The sequence below is a fragment of the Trachemys scripta genome, chromosome 18, assembly GCF_013100865.1.
Source record: "Trachemys scripta elegans isolate TJP31775 chromosome 18, CAS_Tse_1.0, whole genome shotgun sequence".
Taxonomy (NCBI): domain Eukaryota; kingdom Metazoa; phylum Chordata; order Testudines; family Emydidae; genus Trachemys; species Trachemys scripta.
Window position 1 is genome coordinate 8,915,228 of NC_048315.1, and position 18,718 is coordinate 8,933,945.

General features: G+C 48.2%; 1 protein-coding gene across 1 annotated transcript in view; it reads right to left on the minus strand.

The window, feature by feature from the left end:
- The window catches only part of AKAP1 (A-kinase anchoring protein 1), a 41,606-nt gene extending 26,056 nt beyond the window's left edge, over nt 1–15,550 (minus strand). Inside the window, exon 1 of the mRNA XM_034752485.1 lies at nt 15,410–15,550. The gene's annotated coding sequence lies outside the window, so the exon portion shown is untranslated. The remainder of the gene's footprint in view (nt 1–15,409) is intronic.
- Nucleotides 15,551–18,718: the final 3,168 nt, after the last annotated feature.

The following is an 18,718-nucleotide window of genomic DNA, read 5'->3' on the forward strand; positions in this document are numbered from 1 at the left end:
AATCAGGCCCCTTTGAAGTGGCAAGTCAGGCAAAAAAATCACCAGTCACTTCAAAAAAAATCTGATCCAGGATTTCCAAAACACTTTCCATCCCTGAAGTTATACCGAGAACTTCTTTATCTCAACTCACAACTGGAGACTGGTTAGGATTTCAGTTGGATTTTCCTACTGTACAATCCCTGCCTTTGCCTCCACAGTTAGGACACTATAATCAGGACTAAGTGACACTCAGGAGACAAGGACAATGAAGTCTACAATGCCTTTTTTTATTCCAAACCACTGAAGCACAAGTGACCATAGCCATCAATTAAGTAGCACAGTAACATCTCCACTCTATCAAGCCGCTGTGGTAAGTGCTTCCTTCAATGACATAAGGGATTCTTTCGTAGGACTAGCTGCACGCACTGTACCTGCCTGATTTAAGCTACAAACCTCATGGGAGATGGGGGGGGGGGCGCGGAGAAGCCACAGTGGCTTCCGGGTTGCCCAGCACAGCTTGATTAGCAGGACTTACCCTGCTGAAGATAAGATGTTCCAACTAACGAACATCACATCTTTTCAAGCTATAGACTCACGTTCTGCAGGCTCAAATAACCTCAACTCGCTAAAAATAATAAAGTTTTAAGGCTTTTAGTTTTTCCATGCACTTTTTAAGTGGAAAGGATAAAACCTCCATACCCTTAAGAAGAAAAGTTCAAGCCTCCACTGTACAGCACAATAGTGCATTGTAATCAGTGCCTGAAGTTCGTTCGCTGTATGCTGAAGTTATGCATTATAATTAATGCAGAACCACCACACAAGCTGCCTCCTGGGTGTACCACGAGCCTAAATTAAAGCGCTGTTACATATGCTTGCATAAGTACATCCCCAGTGAGCCTTCCTGATTAAACTGACTGCCCTATTAGCCCATTCCCTGTGAAGTGGCACCAACTGCACAAGCACAAAACAGTGCTCTGCAATTCTGCACGGCTTTGTGACAGCAGCAACAGCTGCAGGGAAAACACCCTGAGCCCACGGCTTGGTAAATAAGACCCCTAAAAATGTAAGTGTTGTGGGTACAGAACATTGGTATTTTCATCATTTCAGTGACTTGGGAACTTAACTCATCAGTGATTTTTCATTCACAGTGGGACTACTGCTTTAGCAAATGTTCCCTGTGAAGATGTGCGGTTTCGTTGTTACGCCTTTAGTTTCAGTGAGAGCCGTCGGCTGGCACTAGGGTTAAACCACAGTAACGATGGACCTGAGTTTTCCTAGTCTAGAGAATTATATAAAAGCCACTGGCTCGACACAAAATAGAAACAGGCATTTAAACACCAAGTTGGCCAGGTTACAGTATAACACCAACAGATGTCACCTTAAATAGACAGTGAAGGAAGAATTTGCTGCCCTGAGTTTTATATACCAGCTGTGATGCACAAGCAATCCACTTTTAACCGCTCAGCAGAAGAGTGGGTTTGCTGGACCATGGGGGCTGGGCATGGCATTTGCAAACAAACATTGTCCTATCTTAAAGAACAAGTAGATGACCACAAACTCATTCCACTTGCTTATGTCAGGGTCTCAGACATGATTAACGTTTTAAGTTGCGCTGCTCCCTAGCCAGAACAAACAATCCTCCATATACACATCCTTATATGGCTTGAAATGTTAACAGTATGAGGTTTACAGGCAGGCCAGAGAATTCAGTCTTAAGGTTTCAGAAGGAAAAACCCAGCAAAAGTTTACTCCAACTGATTTTCAAAGCTTCCCTTAACCAGCCTCCTTCAACTTTACAAATCACGGTTTGTTTTTAAACGTGTCACTCAAGAGACTCAATAGCTGCAGACTTCAGAATAAGATTCTGGAGATCTGCTACTGTGGTCATTCTCTGCCTCACAAGACGTACTTGGAGCTCTTTCCGTCACAGCATTTTATGGACATTAATGTTCCATAACACGGGGGGCAAGGAAACTGAGGCACAGACAGATTAAGCGACTGGGCTAGGTCACAAAGCAAGTCAGCCACAGGGCTGGAAACAGAATCCAAATCTCCTGAGTCCCACGTTTCACTGGCAAGGTGACACTCCTCCCTATAAAATGCTATGGCCTAGTACTGCAGCGTTGGAGATGTGGAATACAGCACTGAAGAAACAGTACTGCCCGGGTGAAGGAGTGCTGGACAGGACTGGCACAGATACGCTAAACTGGCTCACATGGACTCTTGAAATTTTCCACGCTAAAAATAGCCAATAGCACATGCTCTGCCTTATAAGCCACACAGGAACAGCAGATGACAAAATCGGATGGAGGGGCCTTCAGTCCTCACAGTTGCTAAGAGTAAATTAAGACAACAAGATTGACTAGTACAAAGAAGTAGCCATCATAAAAACTTCAGCCCAGCCCCACTTCAGTGTCAGCCAGTTACAGTTCCCCTGGAAGATCAACGCATGAGATGGAGCTAGGCATTTGTACCAACCCTTTCGCTGGGTACCAAGGATAGACGTATGACTTACAGCAGGGGTAATCAATAGGCGGATCACAGGCCAAATCTGGATCTCCAGATGCTTTTGAATGGACCGTGAAGTCTTTTTATTTAATTATCATTATTGTTACTTTTGTATTATTTTCTCTGGAGTCTGGACCTTGACAAAAAATTAAGTGATTACCCCTGGCTTACAGGGACCACCTGTATATTCAAATTCTCACAGGAAGTACTGCCTAACTTCTGCTTTCAGAGGCACATAACCACAGCATTGCTAAGGCAGGCTAAACACTGAGGGGCAAGCAGTCCCACAAAGGCAGGCAGCACAAGAAACTGGCCAGAGGACAACCAAGGGAAGGAGGAGGCGCTAACACAGGGATCTGTAGCATCCTTAATTCAAGGTGCTGTTGCAACCTGAATCCAAGTCTTCCCTCTGAACCCAAACTACAGAATCAGTTGCGGAATGCCCATCCCTGTCAGGACTTCTCTTCCCATCCTGCCTGTCCCTGTTGTTCTAGTACATCCTCTTACGTACACTTAAAGTGAAAAGACACCCACAGTTGTGAGCTCATAAAACACAAGTTGACTATCAAGCTATCAAAATTCAGGGGGAGGAAAGGTCTGGTCAGACAAAACCTCAGACTGGGGGATTTAAAAAAGAAGTTAAATTGCAATCAGATAAACCTCTCAATTACCTGAATATAAGAGAGTTAGAATCAGAATTCAAATCTCTGTAAAGCACCAAGGATTCCTGCTTCACATACACTTGAATCCCCAAATCTAAGTACTAGCAGAAGAGGGCTGCAAGAGACATTCCCTCACCATTCCTTTGCCAAAACCTCGTTAACATGAAGCGCGTGGCTTGCTATAGAACAGAGCGTTCAGCACGTGAAGAATAATCAACACCTCACAGCACCTTTCATCCAACAATCAGCATGCTCTGCGAAGAAGAAACCCCCAAGCTCTTGAAGTCAGTAAGAATTAGCAGACCTATTTTTCAGTGGAAGAAACTGAGGCACAGAGAAGCATCCCAGGGCGGGAATTGGACCCTACGGGTACCAGTGCAGTCCTGTGTTTAGCAATAAAACTGATCCAGCTGAAAGCCCTTCTTATCTCATTTGACGCCACGTGCTCCACGGGCTGATCATACTGCTCCCCACTCCCTTCATCTGCATTTATATCCGCTACACGGGTATATCCGGCTGTATTAAAATTTAATTTCACAGCCTTTATCGTGTAGGCATAGCTGCAAGGCGTCGCAGTGCTGTTATAGCACCCATAGTGTAGACACGGCCCTAGGTCTCAGAGCAGTGGCACTTCTGCATTAGGACTGCGTGCACCACTTTCAGGCCAGAGCAGATGGGCTCAGAGCAGTTACTTTATAGACATCTGAAAGAAGTGATGGTTTAAAGTGAAGTGTCAGCGTAGCCCTACTGCAGCTTTGCTGCAAGTGTCTTTACCAGCCGCAAAGCTTACACATATGCAAATGGCACCCCACAAACATTAACCCTTTCACCACTTACTTGCTACAGCACGCCCTGCTACTATGTGGATGTAACCACATCAATGAGTGGACTCCTCCCACTATGCAATAACTTCATAGTTCCCATGCTCGTTAACATTAACCCCATCATACTGCCAGGCTCCCTCCTGCTCTACCGATTGTATTACCTTCCGACCCCCTATATCGAGGTCCCTATTTCATCCGATCTCAACAGATTGCTTCATTATTTACAACTCCCTCATTCCCTCAACTCAGCTGGTGACTCAGAGCCACTCTGGTAGTCACATGAGAGGGCAGTACAGATAATTCTTCAATGCTTTAGCCAGAGCTATTGGGGCTGTTTTTTTAGGATCATGAGCTCCTTTAACAGAAGTGAATCTGAAAGACACACACCCCTCCACTATTCCCAACACATGTGGGCATTAATTTGCCAGCTACTTTGTTCAGAAACTATGCAGAGCATACCTAAAACAAAAGCCTTGCAGTGGGTTAGCCAGAATTTTCTCCACTGTTTCCAGTTGGTGAAGCCCAGGTCTACAATGCACACTTACTTTGATATAACTAGGTCGCTCAGGGATGTGAAAAATCCACATCCCTAAGCGACGGTTATACTGACCCTAAACCCCATGTAGACAGTGCTATGTCTGCAGGAGAGCTATATTGACAGAAGCTACCGCCTTTCATGGAGTAACTAAGCCCATGGGGTCCATCAGCTTAGAGCAGGGGTCGGCAACCTTTCAGAAGTGGGGTGCCGAGTCTTCATTTATTCACTCTCATTTAAGGGTTCACGTACCAGTAATACATTTTAACGTTTTTAGAAGGTCTCTTTCTAGAAGTCTATAATATATAACTAAACTATTGTTGTATGTAAAGTAAATAAGGTTTTTAAAATGTTTAAGATGCTTCATTTAAAAATTAAATTAAAATGAAGCGCCCGGACCGGTGGCCAGGACCTGGGCAGTGTGAGTGCCACTGAAAATCAGCTCGCGTGCCGCCTTTGGCACACGCGCCGTAAGTTGCCTACCCCTGGCTTAGAACATCTTCATCAAAGCACTACAGCGGTGCAGATGCTGCATTTGTAGCGTAGACCTGCCTTAAGAAAGCTGAGCCCAGACAAACGCAAACCATCTTATCTTTGGAGTTATGCATTTCCTGCAACTTCATTGGGGGAAAAACTCGGGGAAACTCTTGAATCCAGAGTACTCCAGTTTTAGGCAGGTGCCTTGACTAGGGAATGAAAGTCACCCCCAGCCCAGCACTGTATCCTCCAACGGCCTTACTCGGCCTGTGAGCCGGTTCCCACCCCTCTGCTCGGATTCCTGACCACTGGATCCAAGTCAAAAGGGCTCCCTCCCCAGCCACTCTTCTGTACCAGCCTAGCTTTGGAATGAAGCCATCGCAGAGGCTTCAGACATGGCTGTTCCACCTGTGTCCCTACACAAGACTATTGCGGGCCTTCTGCTGCCTGAAAGGCCTCGGGTTTCTTTGTGGAGATGTCAGTGCTGTGACGTAGTCTGGTGTTCAGCTAGCTAGTTTGGTAAGAGATCCCCTGCTTGGGACTGGATGCCATGACCTCCGCAGTCCATGACCAACGAAGAGAGACGTTAGATGTCCCACGTTTGGGGGCACAGACCTAAACGGTTACGGCCGAGTGGACACTGCAGAGGATTTGCACAAAGCCAGCTCCCGATGCTGGGCTGGTGTGAGGGCAATGAGAAAGACGAAGACTGTCTGAGTGACATTAAATACACATTTCCATACTTTACAAGGTTTTAAACGAACCCAACCAAATCACAGCAAGACAGAATTTCCTGGCTTGTTTGTTTTGTAACTGCAGTTCTCTTTTAAGGTCCGTCTCCAGCAACAGCCACTAACAGATAAGGCTGTAATTAGGGGCGTGTCTTCACTGCGCCACTGTAGCTTCTCCTGTTGGCGTACTTAATCCATCTCCCTGAGAGGCAGTACTTGCGTCCCGTCGACATAGCGCGGCCTACACGGATTTTCCACACCCCAGAGCCATGGAGTTATACCGAGACAAGCATAGGCCTGGCCTACATATCATAATTTAACTCCATGTTAAAGTGCTTTGCAAGAGATTAAGGAGGCAGCATTGTGCTTGGCGCTAGCAGCTTACACAGGTTAAAAATAGTTGCTTTACCAGTATTGCTAACAACTCTTTAAGACCGAAACTATTTCTAAAACCCACCACTCACGGCGTTTCTTTCTGGCGCTTCCATTCAGCTTGGAGAAGAGTCAGTTTCCAGGACTGATATACTTGGCTTGCCCCACCTAAGCTCTACCATGGACTGTGATGGATGCTGGTTCAGGCAGGCACTCAAGAGGTTTCGTTTACAAACAGGAGAATGGTTTCAACAAATAACTTCTCAGCTTCCACAAATAGAATGTGGGTCTGCATGGGTACATACACGCTACACCTAAATGTGGAGACCACACCGTCTCTGCAGTGCACTTTGCACCTACTGTGCAAATAAAGCCCGAAGAATAAAAGCAAAATAGGCAGAGAAAAGCATACAGCACAACATTCAGGGAGCAGAGCACCAGCAGAAGATGTCCCCCTCCCCCCCACTCCACGCACTCCAATGTTGGGAAAGGATGTTACAGGCCTTGATCACAAGTGGCCACCTTGCCAGGTGAACAGGTATCTGCAAAGAGCAACATCAAGAGCTACTTAGCATACAGCACTGCACAGCAACAAGTCCTTGACAAACAGCTATTTGAAACAAGCACTCAACTAAGCCCCTTCAGAAGAGAAAAGACTAAAAGCAGCACTTCGCTCTCTGAAAGCTGCACTGCAGGGAAGTGTGAAGGGGACATCAACGATGTCAAGTGCTTGTGGAAAGGAAAGCGAGCCTATTCGTGCAGGCCAGGAAGAGGAAGCAAAACGTCACAGTATCTAACAAAGAGACTGAACAATGGAGAGGATGATAACTTGTAGAGGGAACGGGTTCCTTGCAAGAAGTCACATTCCATGCTTCAGAGATTTAATCAGCAGGGGACGGGCTCTGCCCTTATTACTTGTATTATGGTAGCATGTACAGGCCCCGCCCCAGATTGGGGTCCCACTGTCCTAGATGCTGTACAGACACAGAGTAAGACACTGCCTACTTTGAGAAGCTTGCAATCTACATGGGTAAGATGAAGGCAAGGAGAAAAAGTATTATCAGACCCATTTTACAAACAGAGAAATGGAGGCATGAAGCAATTATGCAATTGCCTACGGTCACACAGGAAGTTTGTGGCAGCACCAGATCTCTTGAATCCCAGGCCCGCGTGTTAACCATAAGGCCATGCTTTCACCCTGCAGAGTGCTGGACAGCCTCACCTCCTGTGAAAGATCACTGGTTACGTTCCAACAAAACACCTGCATCTCAGATGTTGAGGACAAGGTGCTAAAGAGGATTGAAAGCCCCAGTGAAGTCCATAGCAGAACTTCCATTTACGTCAATGGGATCCAGAATTCCAAAGCAAGTATACCACATTAAAAACGTCATCCCTTTAAGAGAAGGTTTCACAGACACGGTACTGATGGGAATACGTTTTCAACCATTTTTAAGGGGTTCCAGGGACATGCCAAGTTGCTAATTTACAAACAGCACCTATGGAACGCTAGGGACACGCACAAGCAACCCATGTGGATCACAAGACTACTGCTTTTTATACACTAGAAATCACCTATTCAGTTCTACTAGATGTTATGTTTCTCAGCCGTACAGCCAGGAAGGAGTGGTGGTAGCAGAGGTTAAAGGTAGTCTCATGTCTCACCTGTTCAGATCTGTTCTTTGAGGAACTGTTCGGATCAGTCACCAAAAGGCAAGTTCTAACCTTGCTAATGGTGATGCATGGCCCCATAAAGGAGTACCCATCTTCTATGCATAGCAGGAAATTTTGCTGTGGCAGTGAAAAATTAAACAGAACCTACATAATGGAACGTAATAAGGCCTAGGGGTTGTTTTTTTTAATCATTGTCAAAAACATATATGAAAAAGAGCATAAACGTTTTCAGAAGCAACTAGTGATTTGGGGCTTCTCAATTTCCAGGCTCCCCACATGAGACAAGTTAAAAGGGCTTCATTCGTAGTAAGTGCCGAGCACCCACACTGAAAATCCGGATCCTGTAAGGTGTCTCAAAATGGGCATCTAACATCACTAGTCACTTTTGAAATTGTAATTGGCTGTATTACTGAGAAGTGTCATAGAATGCTTACAATTAGACCAGCAGTTATTAATAGCAAGTCTAAAAGGTAGTGCTTCAAGTCTAATTATTTCATTACTAGTGGAGATTGTTAAGAGTCCTTCATGGTACACACTACAAGCCTATTTATCCATGAGTTTTAGAGATGTCAAAAATACCTTGATAATTAAATGGGTCATGCTAGAGAAAAACACAAGGATGAGAGCTGCAGATAAATTCAGATGTGTTATTTAAAAATAATGTTTTTAAGACAAAAGTCCATTGAAATCACTTTTCACATGAAAGAAGCACCTTAGGGGTAACGTTTTCAAAAGTAACAGCCACTTAGGCACTTCTGAAAGTTTTATCCTAAATAAACTGGAGAAATGGTCTGAAGTAAATAGGATGAAATTCAATAAAGACAAATGCGAAGTACTCCACTTAGGAAGGACCAATCAGTTGCAAACCTACAAAATGGGAAATGACTGCCCAAGAAGGAGTACTGAGGAAAGGGATCTGGGGGTCATAGTGGACCACAAGCTAAATATGAGTCAGTGTAACACGGTTGCCCCAAAAAAAAAAAAAAACCCACACACTAGAACATCATTCTGGGATGTTTTAGGAGTGTTATAAGCAAGACATGAGAAGTAATTCTTCTGGTCTACTCTGTGCTGGTTAGGCCTCAACATTGCAGGTATTCACCCACGAAAGCTTATGCTCCAATACGTCTGTTAGTCTATAAGGTGCCACGGGACTCTGTCACTTTTTACAGATCCAGACTAACACGGCTACCCCTCTGATACTTAACTCGAGTACGGTGTCCAGTTCTGGGCACCACATTTCAGGAAAGATGTGGACAAATTGGAGAAAGTCCAGAGAAAAGCAACAAAAATGATTAAAGGTCTAGAAAACATGACCTACGAGGGAAGATTGAAAAAAACTGGGTTTTACTTTGGAGAAGAGAAGACTGAGGGGAGACATGATAACAGTTTTCAAGTACATAAAAGTTTTTACAAGGAGAAGGGAGAAAAATTGTTCTCCTTAACCTCTGAGGATAGGACAAGAAGCAATGGGGTTAAATTGCAGCAAGGGAGGCTTAAGTTGGACATTAGTAGAAACTTCCTAACTGTCAGGGTGGTTAAGTAGTGGAATAAATTGCCTAGGCAGGTTGCAGAATCTCAGTCATTGGAGATTTTTAAGAACAGGTTAGACAAACACCTGCCAGGCATCATCTAGATCAGTGGTTCTAAATCTGTTTATCATTGTGGGCCACAGGTCGTGAATCACAACGCCTCGCTAAACCCTGTGACAAACCCCTATGTCCAGTAATCCCTGCCAAGAGACACGTTCAGAGAGAGGGGCCAGGAGCGAAGCCCCGGGCCCGGCATCCTGCCACGCGCAGGGCCAGGCACCAGGACCCGGATTTTTATGTTTTTTAAAGTACACAGCTGGACCACATCTGTGCGCTAATTGGACCACACATGGCCTGCAGGTTGAGAAGCACTGGTCTAGATAATACTTAATCCTGCCTTGAGCGCAGGAGACTGGACTAGACCACCTATCGAGGTCCCTTCCAGTCCTATGATTCCATAAGAAGAAACCATTACAGAGTTGAAATCTTTGTGATGCACCAAATAACTACAGAATCAAAATGCTGAAGAAAAAAGGGTGTCCAGAAAGGTTTGGGACTGATTCCTTTATATGCTTGCTCAGAACCCAGCACAATAGAGCTCTGGTTTTCCCTGGGACAATAGCTACACAGTAACTCCCCACTTAACAGGGTAATTATGTTCCTGAAAAATGCAACTTTAAGCGAAACAACTTTAAGTGAATCCAATTTCCCCAAAGAATTAATGTAAACAGGGGGGGGGGGTTAGGTTCCAGGGAAATTTTTTTCACCAAAGATTTTATATTTATATATAATGTGTGTGTGTGTGTCTATACACAAACACACAGACAGTATAAGTTTTAAACAAAATTTAATACTGTACACAGCAATGGTGATTGCGAAGCTTGGTTGAGGTGAAGTCAGAGGGTGGGATATTTCCCAGGGAATGCCTTACTGCTAAATGATGAAGTAGCACTCGGCTGAGCACTCAAGGATTAACACATTGTTGTTAATGTAGCCTCACACTCTACAAGGCAGAATGGAGGGAGGGGAGACAGCATGGCAGACAGAGACACGCACCCTTTGTGTGTGTGTGTGTGTGTGTGTGTGTGTGTGTGTGTGTGTGTGTGTGTGAGAGAGAGAGAGAGATGCACATTGCCCCTTTAAGTACGCTGACCCCATTCTAAGTACATTGCCTTTTTAAATAGATCAGCAAGTTGAGACAGCAGCTGCTGCTAGGAAGCTTCCTCTGTCCTGAGCCCTGTCATGTTCGTCTCCCCCCCCCCCCCCCCCCCGGCAAAAGGGGGGGGGGGAGGGGGGGGGGGGGGGGGGGCGCCCCCCCTCACCCCCCCCCCCCCCCCCCCAGCAAGAAGCAGGACGCTCCCGGGAACAGCTCCAAGGAAGACAGCAGGAGCAGCACATGGCAGTGTGGGGAGGGACAGCTGAACTGCCGGCAACTGATAGCCTGCTGGGCGACTGCCGCACAGGAAACTTAGGGGAGCAGGGAGCTGATGGGGGGCTGCCGGTCCACCCTGGTTCCAAGCCCCCACCAGCTAGCTCCAACAGGCTGCTCTTCCTGCAAGCAGTCGACAAAGCAGGTGGCTGCCAAACAGCGTTATAAGGGAGCATTGCGCAACTTTAAACGAGCATGTTCCCTAATTGATCGGCAACATAACAAGGAAACACCTTTAACTGGGACAACATTAAGGGAGGAGTTACTGTATTGTAGTAGAGCCAACAGGCCACAGACTTACTGTGCTAGGTTCTGTACAAACACAGTCAATATTTCCCAGCCCCCAGAAGCTTATCCAATCGAACCGGCCATCTGGAGCAAACACCAGAAACTGAATGGACATGGAGTCTGAGATCTCCTTCAACTCGTAAAAGCCAAAGGAGAGGCATAGCATTGGCAATGGTGATTGGTTAGGAGGAAGCCAGCCCTGAGGCTGCCTGTGCTGAGATTACAGATTTCAGTCTCTAGGGCTGTCATCTTGACCCATTCACAAGCTTCAGAATCATGTGAGGATTTTTAAAAGCATGATGAAGAAAAGCATCAACAGTGCTCAATAACACAACACAGGAAATGGAAACTGCTCTTCACCTATCTAGAGTCTGAGAGGGTTGGTGCCGGGATAGGAAGTGGTACCTGGAGTAGAGGATAATGAGACAGATGCAGCAATTTCCTGCAATATCTTTGGAAGCTCTCGCTGTAATACATTTAGGTATCATTGTGGGCCAGGGTCTGTATGGAATTCCCTGGGGGAGGGTGACCAGAGCCCTCCAGGAATTAAGAAAATTGGGGGTTGATTAGACAAATTCACTCAGGGTTGTAACACCTCCAGAGAAGCACCACTCACTGGAAAGGCTCACATACACTAGGGTCCAATTAGATTCTCCAGAGACAGGACTCTTGATAAATAGCCTAAATTTAATCTGCTTCAGGGCCTCTCTTCTGATCCAGCCAACAAGGAGAACCTTCTTTGGGGTGGCCCCCCCCCATCCGCAGGGAAGGATTGGAAGAACCAATGCCTGCCAGAGCCCAAGGCTGGAACGGGGGTGACAAGGATCATAGTAACCCAGTTACAGAGCCACAAACAGAACAAAGGCCTGGTCTACACTTAAAAGCTATGCCAACCTCAACCCAGATGATGTAGACCAATGGTTCTCAAACTGTGGGTCAGGACCCCAAAGTGAGTTGCGACCCCATTTTAATGGGGTCACCAGGGCTGACAAATTGCTGGGGTCTGGGGCCAGAGCCAATGCCCGAGCCCCACCACCCAGGGCCAAAGCCCAAGGGCTTCAGGTGGATTACCTACAGCGATGGAAAAACCCTTTCCTTTGCAATAGGAAACATATACATTACGGGCGCTACAGAGACATAGCTGCAGCGTCCATCATGTAGATATGTCCCTGGAACGCCCAGCTCTAAATCCCTTGCTCTAACTGCCAAGACCCGTTCTCTACGGAGGAAAAGGCAGACTGTCCTGGAGCAACCGTGCCATGCTCCAGCAGGTCATACGCTTTCCTTTCCCATTTCGCTCTGCAGGCTTGCATGGCAGTAACTCTGTAGATCATTCACAGACACAAAACAAACAGGAGAAATGTGAAGTTAGCTCTCTTGCTACCACCTTCCTCAGCAGCAAGTCCTTTCCTTTCCCCTGAGACAAAGTTCACAGCATTCTGATAACACCTAGCAGGTGTTAGTAAGGCAGCATAAAGTCAGCCGAGCCCTAGAAACATTGAAAGTCAACGCATGTAAGTTACTTTAATTCTGCTGTCCTTGACTCTTCCTTAACAATATAGCCTATGGTACAGCGCACATTTATCCTGTGCTATTTCATATTACTATGGATTGGTTGGTGTGAAGCTTTCCAGTGGAGGGAAGAGACTCCCCAGTTACACATCCCTACAGATACGCTGTCTTCTCTACTGAGAAGGGGAGCTGCTTCCTACACTTTGCAGAACTGCCATGAATGTTTACCATGCCAGGTACAAATCTACTTGTTCAAAGCTCATGACGCCACTGGAAAAAACTCCAGTTCATATTTTTACTTGCGAGTTGAAAGAAACACGGCAAGCAGGCTAATAAAATACTGCTGGATTATGCTACAATATAATTCCTCTCTTGCTCACTGCATCCTCTAGCTACATATTGGCCTTATAAGCAGGTAAAGGTTGTAGAAGTGTGAGAAGAGTCAGGTAATTATAGTTTCTGTTTACTCTCTGGTAGTGCCTAGAGGGCCCCATTATGCTGGGTGCTGTACAAACAAAAGAGACAGGCTAGTCAGCACTAGTAAACCCACACCTAACACTTCTGTCAACCCTCACTTTCGTTTTTAAGTTGTTGCAACAGGGCTCCCAACCGACATGAAATCACATCATGCACTGACTCTCACAGGACTCTCAGTCTGTACAACAATGCGTTTCTGAGAGTCTACAACAAAACATGGAGAGCTGGGACTTGAGTGGCGTTAACTACGGTCTTTAACTGGCTTAACGCACGCAGCTACTGAAAAATGAAAGATTCCCTCTTATATTACAGAAACAGCTCTACATATTGGTAGGAAACTCTGAATCCAGCATCTAAGACTGCTATGGCATGTTGCACCTCAACTGATTCTCATCTACCTACCCACCAATTTTACAGATTGGAGACTAAAGTAGTTTACACCACAGCGTTCCAGCTGCCTTTTAACAAATCGTAATAGCTCTGCAATGATTTAAAACAAAAACCCCACACTATATTTACTCACATATGAATCAGTTCTCAAGCAGACCAGAGGGTAAATCCTGACTAATGAATCGAATGGAAATTTTACCATCGACTTCAATGGGATCAGGATTTCACCCCCGATTTCTTTTGGCCGTGCACAGTTTAAAGGAGGTTGCTTTTTGGCTTTCAGTGGGAAGTCTCTCCATGTGCTCTGGGCTAGTGCACTTCTCCTTTGATTTGTGCACACTGCAACTCTTAGCAGGGAAGACTTGCTTCTTTTTCTTAAAGGAGCAAACCCAAAAGCTACTGGTCAACAGCCATGGATGAAGCCATGCTAAGCAAGACCTGCCTGGGATTGCACACGGATTCGTTCGCCTAATTTAGGCGCCAGCAAGCCAGACGGCGTGGGTTAGAAAGCTGTGTAACATCTACAACAGCAGCAGGTACATGCTTGCCCCGTCACTCATCTTCCCTAAATAAGGCTGTGCCGGAGACCCAGAAGCACTCCTTTTCAGGTTGAAACAAGTACAGGGAGCTGATCTGGGATCAAAGGAGCTCAAGCCAAGTGCACAGACTTGGCAACGAGAAGATGAGTGACATTCCTAAAGTTACCATTTAACACCAGCCCCTGCTCAGGAGCAGAATGGGGCGACCTACACCAGTTGTTCAGAACAAGGGAACAAACTACTGTCCTGAGCCCTCTGCTAGCTAGGCCTGCTGTGGTGCGCAGGTTGCTTCCTGCAGCACGCTACCTGTTCAGTCTGGGTAGACATGACCTTTGAAAGAGTAAACCTGTATGAGGGTGAGTGACCTTGGGAAAAAGGAGTTCGGGTCATTTCTTTGCAAATCCCAACAGGCTAGGGGTCAAGAAAGCATCCTGATGCCCTCTAGCTCCCAGAGAGAAAGGCAGGGACTGTAAGGGGAGGCTCTCTCATCCTAACCTTGTAAAGCAGCACTGCCAGCCCCTTTCACTGTCACAGGTATGCAATCCCACAGAGATAGTGCATAAATAGCACGGGTCAGGGGGTCACTATACACATGCCTGTTATGGGGACCGGGGGGAGGGGGGGGGGGTTTCAAACCTGACACCAATCTCACCCTCTTCGGATGAAATAAAGACAGTTAATAGATAATGTTTTCACCCCTCAGCCACCCTGGGTACAACAATGCCAGACTCACTGACAACCCAGCTGCCTGGGTGGGAAACTTACACCATGCAATCAACTCTCAGACCAGTACACCATGCAATCGGGCTACCTCCTGCCCCATTTACAATAGCAACGCCAAAACCTGCTACCAATAGTCCAGAAAAGGAAAAGCCAAACAAGCCACACCCGGACCGAGGGGAATGGGAACCACCATGCAACACCCATTTCCCCCCTTACAATATGTATGTGGGGGAGAGGTTAGGAACAGGGATACAATGGGGAAGAAGAGCCATTTAATGCCCCCTTATAAGCACCATGCTGGCCAATAAGGGCTGATTGCACCCCAGACCAGGAGCAGCTGGGGACACATTAGCAACAAGCCAGAGAGCCTGGAGCTCCAGGGGGCTGCACTCCCAGGAGTGGGGAGATATGCAATAGAATCGGACAGTGTATCAGGGAGAGGGGCCCCAAGTGGGCAGCGGGGAAGGGGTGACCCCGAGCGGGGGGGAGGGGCTAGCAGCACACGTGGCAGCGGGGAAGGGGAGACCCCGGGCAACACACGGGGGGGGGGGGGGCGGAGGCTCCCTCTCGAGAGCTGACAGCTGCCTACCACGCCGGCGCCTGCCCATCACCGCTCAGCGGAAAGCCCAAACAATTCGGCGGCTCGGCCCCCGCAGCTCGGAGCCCGGCCCGCTGGGCTCTCCGGGGACGGGGGGCCCGGCCCGGCCCACTCCCACCCCATCCTCTCCCGGGGAACGCGGCCGCCCGGCCCGATACTCACGATCCGTCCGGTGCTCGCCGCCCCCGGTGCAGAGCCCTAGTGCGTACCGTGCCCAGCCCCCCCCCGGCCGCTCCCCGCGCTGTCCCCACGTGCTGCCCGACCGGGCCCTTCTCGAACACTGAGACATTCAACCGATACACTACGGCCTGCACGCCCCGCCCCCTGCGCGAGACGGCCACATCTCGCGAGACCTGCCCGCCGGCGAGCTCCTCTCCTGCCCCGACTCCGCGGCCAGGAGAGGCAGCTGCGCATGCGCCTTTCGAACCCACCGCCCTCCTCCACACAAGGGTACAGCAGAGGGGAGAGAGCACGTGGCGGAAGCCTAAGATCCTGCCCCTCCCCACCGCCCCTGATCCTGCCCCTCTACACCCTCCGCCCCTCCCCACAGCGCCTGCCTCTCTGCCCCCCACAGCCCCTCCCCCACAGCCCCTGATCCTGCCCCCCACAGCCCCTGCCTCTCTGCCCCCCACAGCCCCCCCCCCACAGCCCCTGATTCTGCCCCCCCCACAGCCCCTCCCCAACAGCCCTCCCCACAGCCCCTGATCCTGCCCTCCCACAGCCCCTCCCCAACAGCCCTCCCCACAACCCGTGATCCTGCCGCCCCACCCCAACAGCCCCTAATCCTGCCCCTCTGCACCCTCCGCTCCTCCCCACAGCCCCTGCCTCTCTGCCCCCACAACAGCCTCTGATCCTGCCCCCCCGAACCCCTCCCCACAGCCCCTGATCCTGCCCCTCCAGCCCCAACAGCCCCTGGTCCTTCCCCTCCCCCACAGCCCCTGATCCTGCCCCTCTGCATCCCCCACCCTGGTGCCCCGATCACCCCCTGCCCCCACCACACGGGTGATGGAATAATTTGTACAGTGGGGGGTGCTGAGAGCCATTGAACCAAACTGTAAACCCTGTATAGGATAGAAACCAAGCCAGGGGTGCAAGAATACCCTGAGTTCAAGCATCAATGCCCCACCCAGGGCACCTGATCCTGGCCCTGTACACTGGCCTGCCCTGACCCTAAGCTCCGGATCCTGGCCCTATGCACACCCCCGCATCGCCCACCCTGGGCCCCTGGGCTGAGCTCCTTAGCCTGCCTCGAAGATGTGCCCATTGGAGACCCTAGACCAGAGGTTCTCAAACTGGGGGTTGGGACCCCTCAGTGGGTTGCAAGGTTATCACATGGGGGGTCGTGAGCTGTCAGCCTCCACCCCAAACCCCGCTTTGCCTCCAGCATTTATAATGGTGTTAAATATATAAAAAAGTGTTTTTAATTTATGGGGGGGGGAGTCACATTTAGAGGCTTGCTATGTGAAAGGGGTCACCGGTACACAAGTTTGAGAACCACTGCCCTAGACTGTCCCACAGCTCACGCTGCCAAGGGCAAGGCTACCTTCTATTTTTAGTGCATTCGCTGGATGACAGCACCACTGTCTCTCCTTGAGCTGGGCATTACACCCCCAGCTTGAAGTCCAGCCACACGCTAAGTGTGCACTCTGACACTGCGGCGTTGGAGAGGTTACTGTGATAACTCACTTCACCCTAATGCTTTTGACACCCTGGATAACAGGAATATTCAAGGGATATGAAAAGAAAGAAGTTCCCATCTCCTCTCTTTGGCTCGGGGGGGGGGAAGGGAGGGGAATGCTCCCCTTCATGTCTTCTTTTTGGCTGGTGCAATGGTTATTTTAATCTCCTTTTAACAACTGGGCATATGCTGCTTGTTTTAGATCTTTATGCCAGAGGCACCTCCTAATAGTAGCAATTTCTGTGCAACCCCCAATTGCCGCCTTCTTTAGCAGCCACTGGTATCTGAATCACTTCCTTGGAAGAGCTAAAAATGGCTCTGTCATTGTCTGCTTGTGTTTCCCTTCATGTTAATTTATTTGTTTGTTTATCTGTATTCTAACTAATACCCTAATCTACGCAGACTGCACAACTCAATCACCTAAAGAAGTCAAACAATTACTGTGCTCTTCAAACAAGCAATCAGTGGCAAATCAAGGCTGTTATACAAAGCTTTCAACAAGAACTGTAAAAGTAAAGAAACTTTAACAAAGTATGTTAGCCAGCAACTACAGCCACTGAAGATGGCAGGCTATGGCAGAATCGGTATGTGGATGGGAAATCTCAAAGGAAAATCTATTTTAAACAAAGTTACTGTTTGGATGTCAAATTCCAGTTTGGCAGTCCCTCTGTAGTTTCAATGGGATGTGATATACTTCATTTCCTTTCTTAAACTGTTGGATAGTGTTATGATGCATTGTTAACCAGGTGCCCTGTTTCACCCCAGAGCTGGTTGCATTTGAATGTGTAAGTATAAGGCAATGTGGTCCAATGGCTAGGCCATGACTGGGACTCAGGAGAGATGGGTTCTTATCTTAGCTCTGTCACTAGCCTGTGGCATGACCTTGGCAAGTCACTTCACCTGTCTGTGCTTCAGTTTCCTTAATTGTAAAAGGAGAACATAGATCCCACTCTCTGAGCTCTACAGCTAAAAAGTGCTACATACGAATTAAGTATTATTAATGTTGTCACGTGCATTTATTTTGTAAATCTAAGGTATGTTTCCATTGGTTCATATCAGTAACAAGTGGGAAATACTGGCCTTTTACTCTCTGAGACTTTTTCATTGGGAGGAAAACAACCTTGGAGCTAGGAAGGCAGGAAAGCTAAACCATCCATAGGGCTGAAGCACCCATGGAAAAAAATTAGTGGGTGCTTAGCACCCTCTGGCAGCCAGCCCCTGCACCCTCTCCCCAGTGCCTCCCACCCACCAGTAACCCTTCCAATCAACTTCTCCCCCTCCCTCCCAGTGCCTCCTGCACGCCCTGGAACAGCTGTTCAGCGGTGTGCTGGGAGGAGGAGAGAGGGGACAGGGTGTGATTGGGGAAGAGGTGGGGCGGGGTGGGGGCTTGGAAGAAGTGGTGGAGTTGGGACGGGCCTGGAGAGGAGGGGAGGTCAAGCACCTCCCAGGTAGAGAGGAAGTCGGCACCTATGGCACCATCAATAACTCCCCACGGCGGTGGTAAATTCTTTGACACTTGAAGTCTTTCAGTCAAGACTGGATCTTTTTTTACAATACAAGCTCTAGTTCAAACAGAAGTTACGGGCTTGATGCACCAATTCCTGGGTGAGGTTCTTTGGCGTGTGCTATCTGCAAGAGGTCAGACTAGAATATCAGCATTTCTCAAATGCTGCCACCAGGGGCTTTTCATGAGGCCACAGCCTCCTGGGTGGTGATGGGTGGGTTGGGGTGGGGAGAGTAAAGCAATGGCCCCTCCCCCAGGGCTGCCAGCAGGGTTTGGGCCCTGTCCCCTT